This window comes from Carcharhinus amblyrhynchos, chromosome 9 (assembly GCF_965287045.1).
Source record: "Carcharhinus amblyrhynchos chromosome 9, sCarAmb.v2.hapA, whole genome shotgun sequence".
NCBI classification, from domain to species: domain Eukaryota; kingdom Metazoa; phylum Chordata; class Chondrichthyes; order Carcharhiniformes; family Carcharhinidae; genus Carcharhinus; species Carcharhinus amblyrhynchos.
Genome location: NC_137332.1, coordinates 15,679,969 through 15,693,487, shown reverse-complemented (window position 1 = coordinate 15,693,487; position 13,519 = coordinate 15,679,969). Strand labels below are relative to the sequence as shown.

Below are 13,519 nucleotides of genomic sequence, written 5' to 3'. Positions count from 1 at the left end.
TAAGGCTGAACTGATATAAGACACTAGTTAGACCTCAGTTGAAATATTGTGTACAGTTCTGAGCATCATGCTATAGAAAATATGTGAACTCACTGGAGTGAGTGTGGAAGAGGTTTGCAAAAACAGTTCCAAGGATGAGAAAATTCAGTTATAAGGATAGATTAGAGAGGTTGGGAACATTCTCCTTGGAGTGGAGAAGGCTAAGGGGATGTTCAAAACCAAGAGGGGGTTGGACAAAGTAGACAGGGAGAAGCAAATGCAGTGTGAAAAAAATCATTCAAGTTTGGAATGCACTGTGTGGAAGTCTGGTGGAGGCAGGTTTAATCGAGGCATTCAAGAAGGCATTAGATGATTACTTGAAGAGAGACAACTTGCAGGGGTATGAGAAAAAGGCAAGGGGATGGCACTAAGTCATGATACTCATTTGGAGAGCTGGTGCAGATATGATGGGCTGAATGGCCTCCTGCATTATAATGATTCTGTGATGAAACAAATGCACCCATCCTTCTAAGTACCTGCAAAAAATATTTACTCTGGCTTCTACTTTTCCCTTATTTTGAAAGTAAACTAGACCTCTATCAACCATGATAGTCATTAAGAAAAGACATCATATAAACATCAATATTCATAACATCGTCTTTCTTCTTTTGTGGCATTATCTCGCAGTATTGATAAAATTAACCACTTAACGGATGGATTTTGAACAAAATGTTAATTAAAGGAGTATTACTAACAATTGTAATATTTGTAATGCTTGTGTTTAACTGGTGCACAACAATAATTGTCTTCTCCCGGTCTCAAGAACATTTGTTACATAATGCCACAAAACAAGAAATGTAGCCTAATTACTAATATTGACATTGATAAACTGGTGAAAGTTTTCTTTTAGAACAGGGGTAATCTTCAAGCTCTGCATTGTCGTCGAACGGGGAGGGTTGCTTGGATAAATTACTGACCAGTTAATTGTTTTCATGCCAAACATAAATAAGATTAAAACCCAAATAAAGTAATAAAATTGCATCAAGTTGATCTTTCTCTACACACTAGCTATGAGGGTAGGACTACATTCTGCTCTCTCGTTTCCTTCTCTATGAACCGTATGCTTTGTTTGTATAGTTGCAAGAAATAATACTTTTCACTGTATGGTAATACATGTAACAATGATAAATCAAATCAAATCAAATTCGGCAGGGTTCTTAAAATAGTTAGCGCCCAGAGGATTGTAGCAATCGGGCAAAGGACTTGGCGCTTGCACTGCATTTGTTTTCCAGGAGATGGCAGCTAAGCACTACCCTTCACCATACCCACGCTCCCGTATCTTCGCAGTCCGGTGCAGCGGTTGTTTGATTGCACTGATTTGTCCAAACCACCAAGTGACATCAAATGTGGGATGTGTTTTCTTCTAGCCGCTCTCTATAAAGATCAGCTTAAAATTTGAAACATAAATATAGGCTCAATAGCTACAACCGGAACCTGGATTTCACAACTGTTTATAGGTAATTCATACTTTAAAAACGAATTGCGACAAACTTAATTGCTGGGACATTAGTTCATTCTTAAATCATGATTTATGTTTGTGTTGATACGTTTTGCTTTTCTTTTCCAGTTTCAATTTTCTATATTTTACGTATCTGAACCTATTCAAGTTGCATTAATACTGTTTAGATATGGTTTAATACGGAGTGAACGAAGACCCGGTAACATGTACCAAGTTTATAATCGCCAGAAGTTTAGGATTTTTCTATCTTTTACCCAGCTACTCGGCTAGCAAGTTAGGAAAATTGTATAATCGTTTATCCGTGTACAGCTTGAGATTATTTTTAGTTGATGCTTTCCATTTGTTTCGACAGTACATTTTGTTAACGTCATTTGGCTCATTCTTTTTGCAACTGTCTTCAGTGAGCGTTTCAATCAGTTTGTGTTTTCAGTTTGTTTGGGCGCACTCTTTGCTTGGTTAATTTCAGAAACACATCCATCAGCTCTTGGGGACGCAGAATAGAACTAACCCACTTTTTCGTGAAATGTGCTTAAGAGAGAGAAAATAATCTCACAATTTAGCATGTGAAGAACTTTCCAAAATCCCTAAATTTCCAGAATACGTCTGCTTTTAACAAATATTTTCCCCGGCGGCTAACTTACGTATTATTTAGAGCCATAGAGGTTTACAGCGTGGAATTCTTAATTGCATTGGAAAATATTTGGTGGGACCCACTTAAAAGCAAGATTGAATGTGTTGCATAATGAAACAAAGTAAAACACTGCGGATGCTGGAAATCTGAAATAAAAACAGAAACGCTGGAAAATAAACTCAGCAGGTGTTGCAGCATTTGTGGAGAGAGCAAGTGAATGCTTCCAGTGGAGCGAAAGAGATGGTCAAGGGTGACGATCAGAGGCGGGGGGACGGGGTGTGGTGAGGGAGAGATAAAATGTCATGGAAAATAGACAAAGGGGCAAATTTTCCTTTTCTGCCCACCACTGGAATCGGAACAGGTGAGGGGCAGACCGTTGACCTCGGGTGGGACTTTCCGGTTTTTGGGGAGAGCGCGGCTGGATTTGTTATTTAATTTTCTCCATTCTTTAATCTATCCCTGACCTTCTCTTGGGCTCGACCTGCCGCTCCCCCCTTTTTCAACAGCATCGAACCCGTCACATTTCTACCTCTGCTCAACTCAGGAGATGGGTCACATTGGACTCAACATGTTAATTCTCTTTCCTGTCTCCACAGATGCCGCCAGACCTGCTGAGTTTTTCCAGCCCTTGCTGTTTTTATTTTGAATAGGTTATATTGAGTTGTAGAAAATGCACTGCTCAAAAGTGTTGACTATTAATTAATTAATTAATTAATCTGAAAGGTTGATAACAAACCGGAGTTCATGTTCCAAAATGCAGGGTGATGTTCGATGTATTCTGAATGTTTTAGTAGGCAGACCATTAGCACATTCACCCATCATGGAAATTACAGAAAATCGGCTCATGACTCTGGTTGATCGGTGTTGTGAGATGGGAAGATTGTGTGAGAGGCCAAAACATTGCATGCAATAAGAACATAAGAAATAGGATCAGGAGTAGGCCATCTAGCCCTTCGAGCCTGCCCCCCCATTCAATAAGATCATGGCTGATCTGTCGTGGCTCAGTTCCACATTCCCGCCCTCTCCCCATAACCCTTAATCCCCTTGCCTATCAAAAACCTATCAACCCGCGTCTTAAATATATTTAGCGAGGCAGCCTCCACCACTTCAACGGGCAGAGAATTCCAGAGATTCACCACCCTTTGAGTGAAGAAGTTCCTCCTCAACTCTGTTCTAAACCGCCCCCCCCCCCTTTATCTTGAGGCTGTGCCCTCTAGTCCTACTGTCCTTTCTGAGCGGGAAGAGCCTCTCCACCTCTATCCTATCCATCCCATTCATCATCTTATATGTCTCAATGAGATCTCCCCTCATTCTTCTAAACTCTAACGAGTACAAGCCTAGTTTATTCAGCCTCTCCTCATAGTTCGACCCCCTCAACTCCAGTATCAGCCTAGTAAACCTCCTCTGCACTCCCTCCAAGGCCAAAATATCCTTGCGTAAGTGCAGCGACCAAAACTGCACACAGTACTCCAGCTGCAGCCTCACCAGTGCCCGGTACTGTTGCAGCAAGACCTCCCAACTTTTATATTCAATCCCCCTCGCTATGAAGGCCAGCATCCCATTTGCCTTCCTGACCACCTGCTGCACCTGCAGGCTGGGTTTTTGCGACTCATGCACAAGGACCCCCAGGTCCCTCTGCACTGTTGGATGCTGCAGTTTTTCGCCATTACATGGCGAAAAACTGCAGCACGCAATCACCTGGCCCTACTTTGCTGCAAGAACAGCTTTGCAACCTTGTACTGAATGCATTTCAATCCCATTAGGATGTCGGGGATAGCTGCTTCCACACTCCCAGATGCTTCCCGCCTCATCGGTGTGAGGTTTCGCAAGCAAGAATCACTCCTGGTCCCCTGCAGTGGAGATCATGGCCGCACAGGGTGGAGGGGGGGATGGGATTGGAGACCAATGAAACTCCCAGGTGGTCGGGGCATGGCTAGGCAGTGCCCATTCAGCAGTGTCCATTGGCAGTGCCAACCTGGTATCCTTGCACTTCCCAACCTGACAGTGCCCAGTTGGGCACAATAAGTGTGTTGGGGGACTGCCAGGGTGTGTGGCCTAAATGGGGTGGGGCTTGAGTTGAGATGGGGCCTGTGGTAGTGGGGTTATGACTGGGGGAGTGGTGTTATTCACAATGATGAGGGGGGGCTTATGCAGGGGGAGCTCAGCAAGGTGGGCTCTGCAAGGAGGGTTTCTGCAAGAAAGGGCTGTGCAATGAGGGGGTAGGTGCCACCAGTGGTCCGCCAGGGGGTTCATCAGGAGGGTTCTGATGCCGCAGTGCTGGCATTCCATGTTGGGTGGGAGGGGAGAACATATTGCTAATGATGAGGAGGAGGATGTCTGATGTACTCAAAGGGGTGGGAGGAGGTCTCTCAGTTCACCGAGAGATTGAGGCGTCCTGTGCAATGGCGCTTGAGCACTCTGTAGCCAGCTCCATCGGTGTTCTTGGGCCCCACTCCCCCTGCTACTGATGCAAATATCCCTCCTGTCCGAAAAACTGACAAGAGTGTGGGAAGATTGCAATATTGAACTGGCCCAAAAAAAACTCTGGGACACTCCCCCTTTCAGACTTTTATGACACTTAGAAATTTTGGGGGGAATACTCTGCTCAATTTGTATTTACAGAAATCAGTTAAGTATCCTTCTGCTCTTGATATTAGTATTTGCCACGTGACTTGCGATTTTTTTTTAACAATCAGAACAGTTACATTGTAGGCTCTGCTCCAGTTGTGCCATCAACTCTACTCTTGCATTTTTCTTCAATCCACTTTCATTTAAGATCTAGGGAGAGATATGCCCTGCTCATTATACTTTGGTGGCATCATAAATTCCATCAAAAAGAGCATATGTTATGACAATATATATGCTTTACCTTACTTCTTGAGCAGAATGTGTTATTTTAGCACATGTCTTTAACACTCATTCTGTGGCAGAGGAGCATCTTGTTTTCCAATTAAATAAATGTATCCATCTATTGGTTCCTTGGTATTGATGTAAAAAAAATACTGCCCAAGCTTTTTGTCCTGCACTCATCAGGACAGACTTGCAAGAGTACCAAATCTCAAAGGGAACAAAAATTTATCCTGCAATATATGTTTAATTTTCAGCAAAATACATCTACCTTTAAAATCTTAACATTCATCCCATTACTACATCATGAATTACTCATTATAGTTCAATAGACTAAACTGGAGAAACATATTCAGGGTCCCCCTAAACCAGATGTTGAAATCCCCTGTGCTATGGCATGCCAGCAATTATCAAATGTTGGATTGTAAAGTGTACTGCTCCAGACTAATGAGGTTGCACTGGCACTCCATAAATCACCGATCATCATTTGGACCAGTCCTAAAAAAAGTATAATATTGTGATGGCTATGTTGAAACAACCTTATTGAGGCACACAGGATTACCAGGGGGTTTGACAGGGTAGATGCTGAAAGGTTGGTTCCCCTTGTGGGAGAGTCTAAGACCAGAGGCCATAATCTCAGAGTATGGGGTTGCCTATGTAAGTGAGGAGGAATTTCTTCTCTGTGAATCTATGAAATTCTTTATGCAGTAGGGCTGTAGAAGCTGGTTGAGTAAATATATGCAAGGCTGAAATTGACAGGTTTTTAATTAATATGTGGATTAAGAATTCTGAGAAGAAGGCGGGAAAGTGGAATTGAGGATTATTATATCACATCAGTTATTGAATTGTAGATTCAATGGGCTGAATCGCCTACTTCTGCTCCTATGTCTTATAGTCTTAATGCTAATGGGTTATCGACTTTTAAACTCACTAGATCACATAAGCGAACTGACTGTACTTTCCCTTTTATTATAAAAGGTGTGATGGGGGTCTGGTCAATGAGAAGTACTTTCTTTGTTATATATTTCTCCCGAATTGATCGTTTTAAAAAAGCCTCCTTGAAGATATATGTTTTAATCTTGTATTCTTATCCTTGATGAGCCTTATATTTGAAAACAAACAGCATTTTGGCTGATTGGAAAGCCCAAACTCCAGAAGAAATGTCAGGATAATGCACCTATACCCTATCAACAGCATTGTAAAGACAAAATTTAATAGTACTACAGTACTCCAACTGAAACAAAAGAAGCAGGAGCCATGAAAGCCATAGAAAGACTTGAAACAGAGGATGAACATAAGATATTGGATATTATATAAAGAAAGATGAATCTGCATTTAATCAGTGCCTTTCATGATCTCAGAACCTCCCAAATCACCTTATGGTCAATGAAATGCTTTAAAAGAGTGGTCACTGTTCTAGTGTAGGAAAGGTGGCGGCCTATTTGTGCACAGAAAACTAGAATGTGGTACATACCAAATTAATCTGTTTGGCAATTTGATTGAGGAAAATATATTGGTCAGAATGACTGGGAGAACTTGTATTCTTTAAAATACCACTGTAGATTATTTCAGTTCCACTCAAGATGGCAGATGGACCCCTCATCTGAAAGGTGACAAGATAGTGTTCCCTCAGTATTCATTAGAGATCAGCTTGGACTTTGTGCTCATGTCTCTGGTGTGCAACTTGAATCTGACTCAGCCACTGCTGATACTTCCTCCCAGTATACACAACACAAAACATGAGTAACGTGCACTCTGCAAAGACAATGCTTTAAAAGTGAGATATAAATCCTAGATTACATAACAATGCTTAAAACAGATAAATTACTTTGTATATTTGGAGCAGATTCATAAACCCTTAATAAAGCAGGCTCAATAGAAATCAGCACATGTAATGGTCCATATTTATAAAGAATAACAAAAGACAGATGGGAAACCGGTTTTATTTTAATAGGATCAGTTATCAAGTGTAAATAAGGATTATCTTAATTCAGTAAACCGTTACCATTGTGGATTCAGAAGCTAAAGTTCCTGGATGATAAATCTCCTTGGTTTCAAAGAAAAGGCAACTAAAGTAGTTACCATATTTATGATGTGATATACAAGAATTTGCAAATAAAAAATTGAAGGACACAGAAAGCTATCAGTTAAATTTAAAACTCTGGCATTCACGATCTTAGAAATGGATAAGAAATTAGCTGAAGGGTGGAAAACAGAAGATCAAAGAAGTTATGTCAAGGTGATAGAGCGTGGTGGTAAGGTTTGAGTGTTGGGACTACTATTTTGAATTTAGGTGATAGTTATATACCAAAATGAGTCAATCTCACACCAAATTGAGAAGTTGATTCATTATCTATTGCTTAAGCAATCTCTTTACTCTTCAAAATCTTAATTCAACATTTTTCTCCACCCTCTTTTTATTCTTTCACAGGATGTAGCCATCGCTGGCTAGTCCAACACTTGTTGCTCATTCTTAACTTCTGCTTGACAAGGTGGTGATGATGGAACTGCCTCTTGATCTGCTGCAGTCTGTATGCAGTAAATACACCCACAATACTTTATAAATGGCAGTCAGGCTTTGGGGAGTCATGAGGGAAGTTACTTGCTGCAGAATTCCCAACCTCTGACCTGTTCCTGTAGCCACAGTATTTATATGCTTGGTCCAGTTCAGTTTCTGATCAAAAGTAACCACAAAATGTTAATAGTGGAAGATTCAGTAATGGTAAAGCCTGGTCATGGACTGGATTTGTGGCACGAATGTACTTGACACTTACCAGCTGATTGAAGTTATTCAGGTCTTGCTATATATAGATATGGATCACCTCAGTATCTAAGGAGTTATGAATCTTACTGATCATTGTATAATCATCAGTGAACATCACCACTTCTGACTTTATGATGGAGGGAACATTATTGATGACACAGCTGAAGATGGTTGAGCTTAGGATACTATCTTGAAGGACTCCTGCAGTGATGTTCTTGGACTGAGATAATTGAGTTCCAACAACAGCAATCATCTTCCTTTGTGTTAGGTATAATAGAGATTTCCTCTGATTCCCATTAACCAGTTCTGATAGGGCTCCTTGATGCTATCCCCAGTCAAATGCTGCCATGATGTCATTAGCAGTCACTTTCACCTCATCTCAAGTTCAGCTCTAAATTTGTCCATGTTTGGACCAAGGCTGTAATGAGGTCATTATTGCTGTGTAAGTGCTGCTTTTGATAGTACAGCCAATGACACATTTGCTGGTGATCACTTTGCTGATACTTGAGAATAGACTGATTGGGCAGTAATTGGCTGGATTAAATTTATCCTGGTTTTCGTGGACAGGACATTCGGGGAACTTTCTACTATCAAGTAGATGCCAGGGTTGTAGCTGCACTAAAACAGGTTGTCTACAGGGATACAGTTAGTTCTGGAGCACCAAGTCTTCAGTCCTTTTGCCAGAATGTTGCCAGGGCAGTAAGTGTTTGCTGTATCCAGGGGCAGTGAGCCATTTCTTGATTTCACGCAGAATAAATTGAATTGGTTGAAGACTGCAATGATGGGATCTTCACAAGGAGGCTGAGACTGAAGATGGTTGCAAATGAATCCCAACTCGAAAAGTTGGTTCTGTTCTCTGTCCACAGATGTTGTTAGGCCTGTTGAATTTTTGCAGCATTTTCTGTTTTTGTTGCAAGTGCTTCAGCCCGTCTGGGTGGAGGAGAAGTAATTCATTCCTCTATTTAAAAATGTTAACATACTAAATTATTTGCCAGTGTTCCTTCTTTGACACTGGAGCAAACTGATAATTACTGATTGTTCCTTGTGTGGAAATACCAGATCTATCCTGGGATGAAATCTCTTGCCCCAGAACTGACAAGAACATCAATCATTAGACACAAGCTTCAAGGAGCTCATTTTTCGTGCTTTTTTTTACAGGATGGAACACGTTCTTCCAACAGAGAGCAAGCTGCGGGCTTGAAGAATTTTGTTTACCTTTCTCTAGCCCCTTTCCTGTGGCTATTTATCTGGATCCCAACTCCCTCCCCTTCTCACCTGTAGTCTTATATTAGTGTCACAAGTAAACAAAAACAGAAAATGCTGGAAAATCTCAGCAGGTTTGATAGCGTCTGTGGAGGGAGAGTAGAGCCAACGTTTCGAGTCTAGATGACCCTTCGACAGAACTAAGTTAAACACTAACATGGCCCCTTCGCTTCTATCTGAAGCAAAGTTTTATTTATTAGTCACAAGTACGCTTACATTAACGCTGCAATGAATCTCCAACCCAATTGCTTAACTCTAAACTATGTTCTTCCCTGTCCTCCCACAAAAAAAGATATTGCAGAGGATTAACTTCAAAGCCCAAAGTTTCCTTCCTGCAGCTCTGATCCTCAGCCTCCATTCTGTGTAGCATTCCCTTAGGGGGCGGGGCGAGGGAACCGGGGGGGGGGGGGGGGCGGGGAAGGGGCGTGTCTACAATCTGGGGGCGGGACTAGAGGGTAGGGGGCGGGGCAGGGGAGCCGCGCGCGGGAGTCGGGAAGGGGGCGTGACCATCTGCTGGAAGTTGCGGGGGAGGGAGCCGTGGTGGCGAGGAGGCGGGGCGGGCGCACATACTGGGGGGCGTGGCGCCGGAGGCGGGAAGGGGAGGGCGTGACCATTTGCTGGAGGCGAGGCGCGGGAGTTGAAAAGTGCCGGGGCGGGGCATTCGGGGGCGGAGACAGGGAAATCGGGGCGGGGCCATCAGCAGGAGGCGGGGCCGCCGTGCCATGGGCGGAGCATGCGCAGTGGGGTTTGAGTGGCTGTGGTTGCCGGAGTTTTGGGAAGTGAGAGTGTGAGAGAGAGAGAGAGAGAGATCCCGTTGCTGCAGCCACCAGGGGGGTCAAAGTGACAACCTCACGTCGTGTGTAGGGAGCGGACAACTCTGCTCGCATACTTCTATCTCCATTTGAGACGCTCCCGTCAGCCGGACTGTCAGTGTTAACTCGGGGGGGGGGGGGGCTTCAGACTGGGGCCTGCTGAGTGTGTTTTCCGCTGCGCCCCTTTGACAGCTGGAGGTAGGTGTGCATGTTCCCTCAACTTGGAGATGGAGAGGCTGGATCTGAACTTGTCTGCACACTGCAGGAAAGTTGCAGAGAGCTCTGTTATCGGGACACTGACTGAATCTGCAGGGTGTGTGTGTGTGAGGCGGGGGGGGGGAATGTTGCTGATTATTTCTTCATGTTAGGTACCATCGTGTGAGTTTTCTGTGCTGCTTTTGATGAGTTGCATCCTTCACGTGGCTCATCTCCCGATCTTAGGGGATGGGATGAAATCCGTTGCATATTTTTCATCATTTGTGGAGGCAAGCTTTTCTGGCATCGCTTCTGAGACACAGGAGCTGAATATGGTCGAGGAAGACAGTGCGCAAAATGATATATATTTTTAATGTTGGCCCCTTGCATGTAAGATCTTCCAGCATCTTTTTGCATCGATAATCTTGTCAGGTTGTAATTTCAGCCGTGGAAATCGTTCCTGCAGGTGGTTTATAGTAGTTTATATCTCTGAAATGACTTCTTAACCCGCTGTCACTGGTACAAGAGAACAGCTTCCCGAGTTATTTTCTTCGATGTTGTTATTAAGTGGAGGGAATAGATAGAACATACCGTATTATAACCAAGAAACACGTTAAGTTGTCCATTTTCAGAATACTGCGAGAAATCGGAATCACATCGTTTCATTTTAGGGACTGGGACACGTGGAGTAGCGGCTGATGAGTAGTTAATTGCTTTTTCAAAGAACAGCCAAAAGTATTGCAGTTTGTTTTATGTTTATAGTCGTATTATTGGGCTTTGCGAGCTGTATAGTTATGAATTCGAATTAAATGCATCAGCCACGGAATCTGACTGTTGTTGGGTATCAGTTTGTGTTACCCACTTGGATCGTGTATCGTTAGTAAGAATTGCTGCTTTCACTTTATTCAAATGCAGCTGGTGAGTTTATATTTTTAAGAAGCTCTGCTATAAGTCCTGGAATTGTCAAACGACCCTAATTACCATAGATGTCAGTTATATTATCTTATCTGACCTAGAGAGACATGGCGATGACGGAACTAAGCAACAAATGAGGGAGGAACACCAGCCAGCTGTAGCGACAGATGGTGTGGTTATATTCTACCTATTTGTTTAGCATTTATATGATGTCTTAACTGAAATGCAAGCAAATAGTGACGCGTTATTACTGTGCTCCGCCATTTGAAATTGTATTTGAAGTTATATAATACCTTCCAGGACCTTAAGATATTCAAAACTTCACAGGCAGTGAAATCCATTTCGAAGTGTAGTGGCTGTGGTAATGTGGGAAACTGTGGCAGCAAATTTGCACGCAACGAGCGCTCACAAACAGCGGATATAAATATTGATCAGAACTCCTCGAGAACACATCCGCAGCAACAAGCAGAGCCTTGGTTTAATTATTTCATCCTAAAGACAGCATCTCCAACAGTGAGTGTTGCACTGAAGTGTCCTGCTAGATTATGTGCTGAAGTCTCTGGGGTGGGGATTGAAGGTAACCGTCAGACTGATATGTGAGTGCGCTCACTGAACCAAGAGACTCTCAAAATGAAGTTTCCTACGCCTACACTCTTAAACATACAAACGGAACTCTTACTCAGTGACTTGTAACTGCTAGTGAAACTTTTAACCTTTTGAAAAGGACTGAAGTATTAAACTAAAACCTAGCAGATCATCTGGACTCTTTGTAAATGTTGTTAGTGTTGCAAAGGTTACAATTAATCTGCAACAAGTAGAAAGGTAAAACAGTGCACGGTACTGAAATCCGTGCAGTCTACCGGATGCAAGTGTTCATTTGATTTCACTTTCCTTCAGTTACACTTTATTTTGTGTTGATGTTAATTAGGTACATGTTTAAGTAGAAACTACTTGATAATCAATGTTGGAGTTCAGTTGTAGAGACACTGCTGTGTCTGACTCAGGCCTGCAAGTGAGCATCATTCGGAAAGAAAGGTGGTGAAATCAGATCTTGAGAGGAAGAGAGAGATTCGTCATGCTTTGTGTGACAGAAACCCAAGAAAGAAATTATGTCTGGGATCAGAACCTGATCAGAATGGGGAAAGGAGAATGATATGGCATAGGACTTTGGCTATTGAGGATAGAAATATACAGTGATAGGAAATAATGATGGCTTGTAACTATTCTGGTACCCCATTGCAGGAGTGCTTTAGAAAAGATTTGAAGTGTCTTTATCAATATTTGTTTGGTTAAAGCTTTGTGACACTGAATGTATAAATGCGAGGTGATGCATTTTGATAGATCGAACCAGGGCAGGACTTACTCAGTTAATGGTAGGGCACTGGGGAGAGTTACAGAACGAAGAGATCGGGGGGTACACGTTCATAGCTCTTCGAAAGTGGAATCACAAGTGGACAGAGTGGTGAAGAATGCATTCAACATGTTTGGTTTCATTGGTCAGAACACTGAATACAGGAGTTGGAACATATTGTTGAAGTTACATAAGAAATAGGAGCAGGAGTAGGCCATCTAGCCCTTCGAGCCTGCCCCGCCATTCAATAAGATCATGGCTGATCTGTTGTGGCTCAGTTCCACTTTCCCGCCCTCTCCCCATAACCCTTAATCCCCTCTCTTATCAAGAACCCATCAACCCGCTTCTTAAAAATATTTAGCGAGGCAGCCTCCACCACTTCAACGGGCAGAGAATTCCAGAGATTCACCACCCTTTGAGTGAAGTTGTACAAGACATTGCTAAGATCACACTTGGAATACTGTGAACAGTTCTGGTCAACCTATTATAGAAAGGATATTACTAAACCAGAAAAGAGTGCAGAAAAGATTTACCAAAATGCTACCAGGATTTGATGGTTTGAGTTATAAGAAGAGGCCGGATAGACTGAAACTTTTTTCTCTGGAGGGTAGAAGGCTGAGGGATGATCTTGTAGAGGTCTATAAAATAATGAGGGGCATAGATCAGCCAGATAGTCAATATCTTTTCCCAAAGGTAAGGAAGTCTAAAATTAGAAGATGAGAGGGGAGATACAGAAGTGTCCTGAGGGACAATTTTTTCACACAGGATGGTGAGTGTCTGGAACAAGCTGCCAGAGGTAGTAGTAGAGGTGGGTACAATTTTGTCTTTTAAAAAGCATTTAGACAGTTATATGGGTAAGATGGGTATAGAGAGATATGGACCAAATGTGGGCAATTGGCAGTAACGTAGGGGTTTAAAAAAAGGGCGGCTTGGACAAGTTGGGCCAAAGGGCCTATTTCCATGCTGTAAACCTCTATGACTCTATGTAATGTAACTCAGGTACCAAAAGCATATTTCTTGGAACTGTTCCATGCAGTAATAGAAATGAGATTCTGCCATAATCTTAGGAGAATTGTGGCCTGCAGTTATACTGCAGCTACTGGCCCTAGGGTGGCATCTGTGAGTCATGATGTCAACTGCAGAGCAATGTAGATAGTACTAAGATCGATGTAAAGAGACCTGTACATGGAAATATGCAAAGCTGCCCTGGGAAGTCATTTCTTTATGTTAGTTGGGAAACATT

The 13,519-nt window shown here is 42.6% G+C and overlaps 1 protein-coding gene across 3 annotated transcripts in view; it reads left to right on the top strand.

Annotated features, from left to right (window-relative positions):
- The first annotated feature begins 1,380 nt into the window (after positions 1-1,380).
- tgfbr3 (transforming growth factor, beta receptor III) overlaps positions 1,381-13,519 on the top strand; it is a 172,570-nt gene continuing 160,431 nt past the window's right edge. For 2 of the 3 annotated variants that reach the window (XM_080195203.1, XM_080195201.1), the window contains exon 1: positions 1,381-1,496. The gene's annotated coding sequence lies outside the window, so the exon portion shown is untranslated. Of the gene's footprint in view, positions 1,497-9,796; positions 10,014-13,519 lie in introns of those variants that run through there. The other variant, XM_080195202.1, reaches the window with a different exon arrangement.